The sequence below is a fragment of the Cupressus sempervirens genome, chromosome 9 (assembly GCF_028749045.1).
Source record: "Cupressus sempervirens isolate cs-2001-9-10 chromosome 9, ASM2874904v1, whole genome shotgun sequence".
In the NCBI taxonomy this organism is placed as follows: domain Eukaryota; kingdom Viridiplantae; phylum Streptophyta; class Pinopsida; order Cupressales; family Cupressaceae; genus Cupressus; species Cupressus sempervirens.
The window spans coordinates 183,105,921-183,121,064 of record NC_143126.1 but is presented as its reverse complement, the minus strand read 5'-3'; positions in this window follow the sequence as shown (position 1 = coordinate 183,121,064).

Genomic DNA, 15,144 nt, shown 5'->3' with positions numbered 1-15,144 from the left:
TGAAATGTATTATTAGCATTGATGAGCATGAGTTTTAGGAGGGGAGGAATGGTAGAAATTTTTTAGGTTTTTTGTGGTCGAAATGATGCAATGTAAAAAAGTTTCATACAATACCAAATTAAATTCTCCGCAAAGTCCTAGCTTGCTACTGTAAGGGCACAATCTATTTTTTGTATTGAAAAGACTTCTCATTTGGATAAAATCTTGAGTATAAATTTCTTAGATATATTTTGTTTTAGTTTTTAATTAATTGCATGCTTTGATGGATTATTTTTGTGAATTTTAAGCACAAAGAACTCTTGGCTATGGAAAATGGAGGAATGACTATCATTGAATAAAACAGTCCTAGTACAGGAGCCATATCTCCCTAATGAACCATTGGATCAAAAAAAATTTGAAATATGTTGGAGAGGGCCAACTTGCACCAAATTTGACTAGAGTGATCATATAAATTTGGTCAAGGTAAAAGGTTATGAATGTCTGAGTTCGAGTCTATGTAAGGGACAGTGACAAGGCAGATTGTGATGAATTTCCTTCATAAATAAAACTAGGGTTCCTAATGTTTTCTTCACAACCAAATAAAAATTAACATACATATCTATATTTCAATTTCAAGATTGAATATTTGTTCATTGATTATATTCAGACACATATAACAGACACGATGAAGACAGGAAGAGAAAGAGTGCAAATGGAATATGCAAAAATCACAAGTGCACCTGGATACTGATGCTAATTTTCTATGCCTCACAAGTCCATAGAAAAATCCCTTCCTTCTCCAACATTCGCCATTCCTCCAAGAATCAAACCAACGGAAACCCCCAAGTGACTAGAAGTGCTTGTAGAAGCATATGAGCATGTAGAAGCATATGAGCTTCTCGAATGCATGTAAGCTTGTCCAAACACACTAGGAGAACCTCTATATAAAGGCCTCTAAGATGCATCTATAATGTGTCTAGAAAGAACTAGGAGATAAGCATGACAACTAAGCACATAACTTCCACAACAAGAAGATAGACATGATGAGGTCTCTAGAATGTTGTAGACAACATGTGCTCAAATAATATGCTAACTCCTAAGTGTAGACAACACGTGCATAATTAGAGTGCAAACTCCTGTGTTGTCAACATGACAACTTACAAGAGTTCGCATACTCCTATGTGAATAAATATTAAAATAATACACCTTAATTTATTAAATTTATTTATTTAATATTCATTTGACTCCTTTTTAAGTTAATTAATTAATTTTAAATCTTATGCACTCACTTTATTAAATCCACTTGTTTTATCTTAATATATTTTAATCACATGCATGCATCATGTGATCTAGAATCTTTCAATAATTTTAATATCTTTTCCACTTTTAAATTTATTTTTTAAAACTTAATTGATAAAATAAAAATGAGCTCTAAATATATTATTATCAAATTAATAAATATTATCACGTTCTAAATTTAAACTTATAACTTTTATCTTCAAATTTAATTTATTTATTTAGTAAATTGCCCAATTAATTAAATAAAATAAATATCATATTAATTTTCCATTACATTAAACCATTAATTAGATCTTTTAATTAGGCTTAATTAATAGAAAATACACTAAAGACTCATAAAGTAAAATAGAAAAACCCATCATAGCAAAACACATACAAAATCAAACCAAAAGGGTTAATATCACGAATTACATCATCCGACATATTCGAAGGGTACCCAACTCAGATACTTGTCCTAATTTTCAATTAGGACAAATGGCTTAAAGGGTTGGGATTTGGACTTGATAATTTTATCTCCCCTCTCTTACCATTGAGATAATGTGATAGGGTACACTCATCCTGGAAATTCAGGGAAGTCGATACCCGGTACCTACAACCTACATAAAACCCACACATGTACAAGCACAATATATAAACTAAGCTAAAAAAGAAATGGCAAGAAGTGATGCATCATGTAGATCCCAACTAGCAGGCGACTACGACTCCCTTCCTTAACCACATCAGAAATGCCACATAGAAAGAAAAAAAATATGCACATCATACACATGCAAGTATGGGATAAGTATCCATAAGAAAACACACACAAAATAAACCATCTATCTAATAATCATCAATAACTGAAATCACTTGAATAATCATCATGCATACATGAACTATAAATTACCAAGTAATCTCATCATATAATAAACTGAATCTGAAACAATACTTGATAATCTCAAAATAATGTTACTAATAATCATCAACATAAAAATAGCCCTAAAAGAGTTCGACAATGATAACATAAATGCAACCTAGGGGGAGGCACTACATCCACCCCCCCTAGAATTAGGCTTACTCTTGGAAGCCTACATGAATGATAATACTAAAGAACTCACTGTGCTGGTCCCATTGAACCCTTTTCCCTTACAGGAGGATATGTTTCCACTGAGGACACTACAACACACTTAGAGAAATATGATTCTACTTTTAATAGTAAACTAAAAACTAAATTGACCCAACATTCATTCTTTTAACAAATGCTGAAATAGATTCCTTAATACATTCTAAACAAAGAATCAACATAATGCTTGTAAAGACAATCAAAGGCATACTACCTTAAAGCATAGATAAAAGACACATGTTTTGAAAATAGAATAAATTTTAATTTTCAGTTTTGCCCACGTTTAGGTTTTAGTATAACTTCAATTTTGAAACTTAAGTGCTTAAATATGAAAAATATGCAAGTAACAGTTTAAGTTGTGTTTCAACTCACTTAGTTTCAAGTTTCAATTTTAAAAAGATACACATGATAGTTCAAAGTTTTTGTTTTGTTCAACTAGTTAACACTAGTGGCATTGCAATATACCCAGAGCTCCCAATATTGAAACTTGGGCTCTGATACTAGATGTAACACTCTGCCAAGGGATCCAAAAGAATTAACCTAAAATTTTACTAAGTTTGCCAAACAATTTTTTTTTTTTTTTAAACATGAAAGATAAACCATTCATATCAAACACATAGTAGTGGAAGTAATCACATACATACAACTAAAAACATTCATAACAAGTTACATTCCTTAAGGATCCCAAGATGTTGAGTCAAATTTGATCTAATTAATACTAAGTCTAACCACTACCACATCCACATGAAAGAATAAATAGAATGTCCAATGTCCATATTACACATTTGTTTTGAATGCCTCTTGGAAATTAAATTCGGAATGCTCAATCATCCATTGTATATGACACAGGGTACGAAAGGCTTAAAAGAATATACATGTATGAAAATGAAGTAGATCATCCTATTCTAATCCATGATGCAAGTGCAAATGAAACCAAATTCCATACATGATACATCATCATAGAAGATATAAACATCCATTGTAAAAGATAGCCATAAATCATAAACACAACACATAATTATCTAAATGCATAGTTCCTTCCAATCATAAATAGCATCATTAGACCATCGTGGGCCCTAGCCATCCCTCTATGCATATCATTGCAAGTCACCAAAGAGATCATTGGTATTATCATAGTAGGGACATCACTCCTAAAACATACTACATCATATGTAGAAAGCAATCTAACATGCTACAACATATGCATCAGAAATCTAATCATGCAAAATAAAGCATAAGATAAGAAAATAACATCATCTATCACATGTTAGTCATCAATATAAGGATACATGTCCATCATCATAATTAAGAATAGAATGAAGATAGATGCCAATAAGGATTGCATCCGCCATGGTGTCTCAGACAGATCTAAGATGGTAAGAGTGAAAAAAACTACCACCTGACCGCATGAAACTTAAATGGTCCACTCCCACCGTGTTGAGGAGATAATCTCAAGTCCCAAATAGGATATCAAATCACATAATAGATGATAAAAAATCTCATAACACAAGTACTCTCTAAGTTCAGGAAATCCTAAGAGTATGCTAACTCAAAGGTTCCATCATACAGATTGACATCTAGTTCCCAAAGGCAAAATAAACACATGTAGGAAAGCTACTATGTGAGCGGGAAAGTATCATGGCATGAATCATGCTAGAGTTGCCCTGGTAGTCTCTCAATAGACCTCAGTCCCCTAGTGATCCTTATGCAGCCAATAGTATCCTCTCATACTCACGAGGCATACTATGGAATGCAAGGTCGCAACCAAGCATTCTCTCTACTCCCATCCTAGTCTGTACTAGCACTCGAGGCATGGGCTAGAACATACAATTATCTTATTAGGTTTATTTTAATCCCCATTTAGTGTAATGTTTTCACTTCTTACAATGAGTTACCTTGGCAGCCACTTAGGGCCCTGACCCCAATTGCAAGCCACTTCTCGACACTACAAGTAGATAACCTACCCTAGGCTCATGGAATCATAAATCACAAAATCACCACAGTGCTATACAAGTGACTGAAAAAATATGAAAATATAATCCACAATAAGAGCATCAAATCTCCATGAGCAACTGAAAAGCATCCATTGATAATCATGACCACAACAGTTCTCTATTAGCAACTGAAGTTATCAATGTTGATCACAATATCCATTGGTTCTCAATAAGAAACCATAATGAATCTCAAAATAAATCACAATATCCATTGGTTCTCAACGAGTAACCAAAAAAGCATCTCAAAGAAAATAATATTGATCGAAGACTCCAAAATGGTCGAGTCAAAACATGTCACAACATGACAACATCAAGAAATAAATCAACACTTTAGTCCCATCATGGCGACTTGAAAGTAGTCCAAGGATAACTGATTGATGACTCAAAAATGGTTAAGTCAAGTGTCTCAAATACATACACCTCAGCTTCAAACAAGAAGACTAGAAAGCAATAATAATCAGTAAATACAAACATCTCATAGAGCATGCCATCACATTACCATGGTTGGGTTTTAAAAGAATCGAGACCAAATAACATCATATGCCATCACATTCACATAATTCCCAAGCCTCTGGTAGACATCCTAACTAGTCAACACTCTAGGACCACCCAAACTCCAAACATGGATAGCATAAATAACAAGATACAAACACAAATTTTAGTTTTCTTTCGCAATCACATGGTTAAGCCAAATATTAGGTTTCAGTTTTCATTTTCAAGTACATTTCAAGTGTATAAGATTCTTCATTTAATCTACAACTCAACCCATTTTTTTTTTTGAATAAAACATAGAATTATTCCTACATTATTTTAAAACAATTCTCTAAAATAATCATAAGATAATTATTTACTTATTTAAATCATTGAACTAGTTCCCATTGACTTTTAAATAAAATCATTCAAATTATTTAGAACATTAGTGTACCTAGGGTTCACTTTAGGATTCTAAGGTAGATGAGTTATTTAAAGACCTTCAAAGGTCCAATTTATTTTAATATGGAAAGTAGAGCCATTATATGGTGTCAAATGCACTTGAAGTGCCTAAAAATGTAAATGTCCAAAAATTGGCAAAATGAAGCCTAGAAGGCTTGTAGAGGGTTTATGGGATTTAAGAGTGGTTTGAGGATTTAAAGTTGGGATAAAACTCTTGAAAATAATTTGGAATATTAATAAAATTCATAATGATGTAAGGATATCAAAGTTAACCATGTTGTCAACTACACAACAAAACTTTCAACTAAATGTAAACAGTCATAACTAACTGTAACCGGTTTGAGGAAGTTGCAACTGGTTTGAAATTTATTATTATCATTGATGAGCATGAATTTTAGGAGGGGAGGAATGGTAGGGAGTTTTTAGGGTGTTTGTGGTAGAAATGATGCAATGTAACAAAGTTTCATACAATACCAAATTAAATTCTTTGCAAAGTCCTAGCTTGCTATCGTAAGGGCACAATCTCCTTTTTGTATTGAAAAGACTTCTCATTTGGATAAAATATTGAGTATAAATGTCTTAGATCTATTTTGGTTTAGTTTTTAATTCATTCTATGCTTTGATAGATTATTTTTGTGAATTTTAAGCACAAAGAACTCCTAGTTATGGAAAATGGAGGAATGACTATCATTGAATAAAATAGTCCCAGTACAGGGACCATATATCCCTAATGAACCATTGGATTAGGAAAAATTAGAAATATGTTGGAGAGGGCCAAGTTGTTCCAACTTTTACTGGAGTGATCGAATAAATTTGGTCAAGGTAAAAATTTATGAATGTCTGAGTTCGGGTCTATGTAAGGGACAATGACAGTGTTGTTTGTCATGAATTTCTTTCATAAATAGAACTAGGGTTTCCTAATGTTTTCTTCACAACCAAATAAAAATTAACATACATATCTAGACCCCAATTTCAAGATTGAAGATTCATTCATGGAGTATATTCACATACATATAACAGACATGATGAAGATAGGAAGAGAAAGAGTGCAAATGGAATATGCGAAAATTAGGAGTGCACTTGGATATTGATGCTAATTTTCTATGCCTCAGAAGTCCATAGAAAAATCCTTTCCTTCTCCAACATTCACCATTCTTCCAAGAATCAAACTAATGGAAACCCCCAAGTGACTAGAAGTGCCTGTAGAAGCATATGAGCATGTAGAAGCATATGAGCTTCTCGAATGCATGTAATGTTTTCTTCGCAACCAAATAAAAATTAACATACATATCTAGACTCCAATTTAAAGATTGAAGATTCATTCATGGAGTATATTTAGACACATATAACAGACATGATGAAGATAGGAAGATAAAGAGTGCAAATGGAATATGTGAAAATCATGAGTGCACCTGGATACTAATGCTAATTTGCTATGCCTCACAAGTCCATAGAAAAATCCCTTCCTTCTCCAACATTCACCATTCCTCCAAGAATCAAACCAACGGAAACCCCCAAGTGACTAGAAGTGCTTGTAGAAGCATATGAGCATGTAGAAGCATATGAGCTTCTCAAATGCATATAAGCTTCTCCAAACACACTATGAGAGCCTCTATATAAAGGCCTTTAAGATGCATCTAGAATGTGTTTAGAAAGAACTAGGAGATAAGCATGACAACTAAGCACGTAACTTCCACAACAAGAAGATAGACATGATGAGGTCTCTAGAATGTTGTAGAAAATGTGTGCTCAAATAATATGCTAACTCCTAAGTGTAGACAACATGTGCATAATTAGAGTGCAAACTCCTGTGTTGTCAACATGACAACTTACAAGAGTTCACATACTCCTATGTGAATAAATATTAAAATAATACACCTTAATTTATTAAATTTCTTTATTTAATTTTCATTTGACTTCTTTTTAAATTAATTTATTAATTTTAAATCTCATGCACTCACTTTATTAAATCCACTTGTTTTATCTTAACATATTTTAATCACATTCACGCATCATGTGATCTCGAATCTTTTAATAATTTTAAAATCTTTTCCACTTTTAAATTTATTTTTTGAAACTTAATTGATAAAATAAAAATGAGCTCTAAATATATTATTTTTAAATTAATAAATATTATCATGTTCTAAATTTAAACTTATAACTTTTATCTTCAAATTTAGTTAATTTATTTAATTAATTTTCCAATTAATTAAATAAAATAAATATCATATTACTTTTCCATTAAATTAAACCGTTAATTAAATCTTTTAATTAGACTTAATTAATAGAAAATACACTAAAGACTCATAAAGTAAAATACAAAATCCCATCATAGCAAATCACATACATAATTAAACCAAAAGGGTTAATATCATGAATTATGTCATCCGATGTATTCGAAGGGTACCTGACTCAGATACTTGTCCTAATTTTCAATTCAGACAAATGGCTTAAAGGGTTGGGATTTGGACTTGAGAATTTTATCTCCCCTCTCTTACCATTGAGATAATGCGATAGGGTATGCTCATCCTGGCAATTCAAGGAAGTTGATTCTCGGTACCTGCAACCTACATAAAACCCACACATGTACAAGTACAATATATAAACTAAGCTAAATAGGCAATGGAAAGAAGTGGTGCATCATGTAGATCCCAGCTAGCAGGTGACTATGACTCCCTTCCTTAACCACATCAGAAATGCCGTACAGAAAGAAAACAAACACGCACACCATACACATGCAAGTATGGGGTAAGTAGCCATCAGAAAACACACACAGAATAAACTATCTATCTAATCATAATCAATAACTTAAATCACTTGAATAATCATCATGCATACATGAACTATAAAGTGCCAAGTAATCTCATCATATAATAAATTGAATCTAAAACAAATATCTGATAATCTCAAAATAATGTTACTAATAATCATCAACATAAAACTAGCCCTAAAAGAGTTTGACAATGATAACAAAAATGCAACCTAGGGGCAGACACTATAGGAAGACAAACCTTTTTCCTCTAAGATTTTAGACACATTTAAAATTGTTAATCTAGAATTTAGAATATTTGATACTATTGAGCATGGCATGATCACCTCATTGGTTAAGATGGGCACTCTGGGTAACCAAGAGTTGGAAAGCACTAGGCAAGAATAGGAGATTAGGGATGAGTAGCGGGGAGACCATACTTAGTAGAAAGAAACTATAAAAAAAAAAAAAGAACATAAAGTAGGGGATCCAGGTGGTGGAGAAATTAGAAAAGTCAATTGTAGAGTTAGTTAAACAGAATGAGAAACTAGAGGAAAAGTTCAATACAGTGGCTAATCTCTTAGTTCATATCATGCACATAGTGGCCACTATACTCTACTCAATGAAAACCAAGAAAGACTGGGGGACTAATGATAAGGAAGTGGAGAGAAAGTGTACCCTATAAGGATTCTTGGCTAATAACTTCTTTTGCCTATTACTGAAAAAATATGAGGAACCACTGATAGTTCTCCTACTAGTTTGGTTATGTTTTGTTCAGTTTATTATGATTCTTAATTATAATTCAAGCCTTTAGGTCCTTTTTGGTTTTAATTTCTAGACTAATAGTAGGGCCACTATTTATTTGATGGTCATGCTTTTGTATATTGTTAAGACTCAATTCTCATGGTAGTATTTACTTTATTATAATGGTTACGGGTGGTTATTGTGAAATTTGAAAGGGGGTGGGGTATTGTTTTAGTAGTAAATAACAACTAATATTCATACAATTATTCTTTTTTGTTATGGGTCAGCCCCCATTTTGTCTGCTTCTTAATTTCAAAAGAATTATATATATATATATATATATATATATCTAGATAGATATGTGTATATGTATATACATGTATATGTATATATATGTATACATGTGTACATGTATATATATGTATACATGTATACATGTATGTATGTGTGTGTGTATATATATATATATATACACATATATCACGTGAAACTTCATTATAATAATTGCCAATCTTGAATTTAACAATACATTATTTACTTACTAGTAACTTATTCTTCTTCTAGATCCAAGCAACATGATAAGGTTCAAGATGTCTCAGTATCTACAACTACAATTTGTTAACCATCTTCCAATGCCAAATTTTTTGAACTTCAACTACTAGTTATCACTTTGCAACATTTTCTAGCAAGCTTACATCTATTATTGAATAATATATTTCTTAGAAAAAGTTCTTCATTAGTTTCCTTATTCCACAAGATTCTTCTCAACATTAAGTTCTTAGCATGCTCAAGTTCATTAGGTGATTCAACAACTTCTTCACAATACAATTTTTTTCTTCTACTACCTGATATATTCTTGTGAGAATTACTACATTCTAAGGATCTATGCCCTTCTTTTCCACACTTAAAATTATAAGCTCCCTTATACTAAAATATATCTTCTCTCTTACCATTATTACTATTATTCCTAGATTAACGTGTATAGTTACATGTAGTGTAACTACCTCTTTTACCAAAAAATTCCTCCTTCCATTCTATCTTACCCTTATATTGTATTGCACTATAAGATCTGCTACTTCCTCTAAAGGATCTACATTTTCCTCTTTGAAATATACCACCTCTTCCTCTCTATCTTTGATCATGTTTACTTTCCAACTTGTCCTTAGCCTTTAAGGCATATTGATATGATTCATCAACATGATCCAACTTAACATAACTAATCCTATATTGTCTTGATATCCTCAAACCATTGGAAAATCTAGTTACCTTCTCATCTTCATCATCCACATGTCTCGATCTGATATCCAATTTGTAGAATTCCTTGATATAATGATTTACACTCATATCCTTTTGTTTCATATTTTACATTCTTTTGAATAGATTAACCTAGTAATATATAGGAAGAAAATTCTTCATTTTTTTAATAATCTTTTCCCATGTCTTGATCTTTTATTTTCCCCTTTTATGCCTTCTAGGCTACAAATTATCCCACCGAATTAAAGCATGACCCTTCAACTTGGTGACTACTATTTTAATCTTCTTATTATCAAGGATATTTTAATACTCAAAGAACTTATTCATTTCAAAGATCCAATCCAACACTACATTAGTCTCTAATCTTCCATGATAGAAATAAACTTCAATAGAAGGTCTTGATTTTTTGCTAGACAAAACTATTAGAATACTCTCCTCATCTTGTTCCACTTCAGGTTTAGGATTCAGATTAGGGGAAAATTCTTCTTCATCACTAACATCCTCAAGATGTACACCTCTTCTTTGGGATATCTCAAAAACTTCATGTCTTTCTATAAGCTACCTCAACATATTCATAATGGAATCATCTATATTTCTTCTACCTCAAACCATCTTGAAATAGTTCCTACAAGATTGTAACCTTCCACAATTTATGGGTCAGATTACATATCTAACACCCTACACCCAATCCAAATAAGGTTTTCCATGACCCTAAACTTCACAAGGAAAGAAGTATTTCTCTCAAATACCACTTGACACAAGGAAGGTAGGGGAAAGGATCCAAGCTCAATCTCCTAACACCTTTCCAAAGGTACGCATAGAAGAAAACACATATTCAAGAGCAAGAACCAAGGTATTCATGGATTGATTAGGAAACTAAATTCATAAAATATATTTTCAAAAAATCCAAAAGCTCCAAACTTGAGGCCTTTTAAGATATGGCCAATACAAAGGAAATTAAAATCAAAGAGCTAGAAGGTCATATTCTTTGTCTTCCATCTAATCTTCACTATCTTCCTATTGAAAAATCTTTTATCATGATTCTCTAACCTAATCTAAGTGCTTTTATAGCCAACAAGACCAAAACTTAGCCTATCAAGCATTTTAATTACAAATAGGTCCTACCTTGTTGGAGAAAACAAAATAACTATCAAATGATCAAAATATAATTTGTAATCCTAAGGATAGATCAACATGTGATCCTAGATATGTCCTTTAATCATGTAGGACAACACCTTATTGTAGGAAACCATATTTTAAAAAATTCATAATGCAGTGCATTAAACACATCATGACAAGTCAACGGAGAAAGAGGTGCATAGCTCCGAAAACAACTCACATTGGATTTCACACGTGTAGGGCAAGGATCACCAATAGATCCATAAGAAGATGCTACATATGTACAACTTGGAATCATGAGCAACAATGAATACTCCTTGAATAAAAAAATCATACATAAAATAAAGAAATATTTTTTGTTGATGTTAGATTGTTAATTGACCCCAGATTCCACTGCATCAATTACTTAGGGGATTAATTAATTAATTAATTAATTAATCAATCAATCAATCAAGAGTAGAAAATTTATTAAGTAAGAGTTATGGTTGAACTAATTAAATTCTTGAACTTCAAAAGAAAAAAATATAATTAATTAAATATACTTTAATTAATTATAGAAATGAATATCAATTAAGTAAAAAATATTAGCTAATTATGAGAATTCAAAAAAGGCATTCTAGATAAATAAATAATTAAATATTTATCCAACTAATCAAATAGTTGATGATCAATTCTAGGGTGTCTACATATATCATCTTAATAGGAGTTTAGATTACTAAAGGAGATTACTTAGGAGCATTAATGGAATTAGATGAGGGGATTGTTTAATGGAAAACAAAGAGAACCGTAAAAATTCTATGAATATTATGTTCTCATTAGGATTATATAGTTGAGTGAGATATAGATGAATAGGGTTGAGTGGTTTAATTAATTTCAGTTTTCTTGGTTGGATAAAATTAAATAGAGTCACTCTTTGCTGCAAAAGATACATACATTAAGCTTCTTTAGTCAAATAATTAGCACATCCATTTGAAAATTGAGACTTATTAATATAATATTCTCTTTTATAGATTAATTTTTATCGATTTATGCAAAATCCCTACAGTTAAACCTTGGGTAATCAAATTTATCAATATTTTATTTTCACCATATTACCCTACCAAATTGATCCAAAATATCCCTAAAAGTAGTTTAAATCTCAATTTTAGAAATGATAATTCAATCTATGTGTTCTTTGGTGAGTGGGATTGACCATGAGGATAAAAATGAGAGTTCTACCCCTAAAGGATATAAACCTATCCAAAAATAACCGATGTGTAATAGATGATTTGAGCATCGTTGACAAAATTTAAACATATAAGAAATGCATCATTTTTAAAACAATTTGTTGTTTTAATCTCAAAATTCTACCTTTCCCAATCTATTTCTACTCATTTATTATTATTATTTTAAAATATTGTACTACTGTAAGTCAAAAAAAATGAGAATTTGAATTCTTCATTCATCAATAAAATCAATAAGGATTTACCTTTCCGTCCGTTAGATGCAATAAGATTTATTGTTACTTGGCATGACTGCTTTTATATTTTTAATCTTAAAATGTCATTCTCAACCCATTACTTGTGGTATGACCATTCTTTTGCTTTTTTAAAAAAAAACTTTACAAATATCTTTTTGTTGAAAACAATTATTCAATCGTGTGTTGTCTTTGATGCTACACAAAATGTCAAGCCTTTATCGAGTAGTCAGTGATGACCAAGGTCACTTGGGTGTTGAAGATAATTTCCTGTATATGTTTAGCATTCAGTTATAATGAATTTCAAAGACAATATTGACCAAGCTCACTCAATTAATGAAAAGAAGTATGTATTAACTGAGCTCAGTTAGTCATCAAAGGAAAGTCAGCATGAAGTCAATATTGACCAAGTTGGGTCAGTTAACATTACAACTTTTGTGTTAGTTGAGTACTCAATTCTATATTAGACGACTATCACTATATTAAGTCTGAAAAATTTATTGGTTAATACAAGCCAACTTAAGGGATCGTAATTGTCAGATTAAAAGAGTATTCAAGCCAACTTGACAAGGTGAATCATATAAATGAAATCTTAGAATAATGAATAAAATGTGGAATTGAAGAAGATGAATTAAGAAAGTGAATTTGGAATGACATTAGTAAGAGGATAGAGTATCTAAGTTGATAGAGCTAGAAAGAAAAGTATAATCAAGGAGGATCAAGCAATCAAGCCAAAATAGAGATCTAAATCAGCAAAGTCAAATGCACCAACAATTAGGTCAATTCATTGTTACTCTTTAATAATTGTAGTAGTGAATTAAATCTACAAATAGAGTTAGCCTAATAGCTATTTAGCAAATCCTCTAACAAGGTGGCATTTTTAGATTGAAGTGTCTAAAGACCTCTAAAAAGGTCACTCCTAACATGATGAATTAAATCCTCTAACAGGGTTACAACTAACAATGTGTTTTTTACCCTTTAATAGGGTTGGCTCCTAATGGGGCTCATTTTAGAAGAGTAAAAAAAGTAACTAGTTGCAATTGGTGATTTTTCTAAATTGGGTTTCCACATTATATCTAAGTGTCTCTTATGTTCATGTTATTTCCTTTATGCTTCTACATCTAAGTTATTTATGGTTAAACACATTACATATCTTAAGATCTAATTATCTCTATGCTAACTGAGTGACAGTATTAAATTCAATGTTAACTGAGTATCAATAAGGATTTGGTTTAAAGTTTTGTTGACATCTTAACGGACTTGGAATTTTTTTCTAGTAACTTATTCACCCCTCCCCTCTAAGAGACCCCTTCTCATTTCCAATAATTGGTATCAAAGATATTGGTTCTTGTAGATAAGGTTTTAAGGACCTAAGCTAAAGATCAAGATGCCTTACAAAAGGAAAATTCCTAAGTTGAACCAAGATAACTTCTAAGCATGTGAGGAACTCATGAGGATACATTTGGCAAAAATTGGAGACATAGGCCTAAAATATCTAGAGAACAAGTATGTGGCACCTAGTCATTTTTGATTATAGACCAAATTGTGGAAAAGAAGAATTGTAACATAATGATCATTGACATTATCTCTACTCACAATTATGTTGAATTCAATGAAGTCAAATATTTTCCTATTGCTCATGGAATGTTTATCAAGCTGAAAAATATCTATGGACAAGATGACAATGTGAGGAGAGCTAAGGCACAAAGTATAAGAGGTTAGTTTGATCAAATGGAGATGAGAGAAGATGAAAACATTGCACAATATAAGGAAATAATAAAGGCAATTGTGAGTGTAATCAAAGACAATAGTTAGCAAGGTACTTAGACCTCTTCTTCCTATTTATGTTATAAGAGTTTCATCTATTCAAGAAATGAGACGTGATCCCAAAAATGATATAACTTTGGATGCACTAGTGGGAAGGCTGACAATCTTTGAGTTGGATAGCTTTGATAACTATTTCCCTAAATCTTCTAGCATTGAGTCTACATTTCTAGCTAAACTATCACTCAAAAAGAAAGCTGGAAAATCTAAAGCAAAAATTCTAACAATGAAGATGAAGATATTTTTGATGATGGCCATGAAGTCATTGAAGCCTTGCTTGCAACAAGATTCCCTAAAGGTAAAGGAAAATACAAAGGTACCTCTAATATGTTTTTCTTGTGAAGAAGTTTGTCACATTTCTGCAAGGTGTCCAAACAAAGAAGGCAAAGAAGAAAATAAGTATAAAGACAAGAAATATTTTAAAAACTACAAAGATTACAAGGATAAAAGTAAGAAATATTGTTACATGGCTAAAGACTCTAATAGTAGTGATAATGATTAAATGATTTACATTGCTATTAAAGATGAATCAGATGATGAAAATGATAAGATGACTCTCATTTCTCATATTAGCAAGAATGACACATGGATCATAGATATTGGTTTTTCTCACCACATGACTAGTGATAAAAAAAAAATTGAGCACTTGGAACACTATGCTGATGGGAGTGTTAGATTTGGAAATGATGAAACC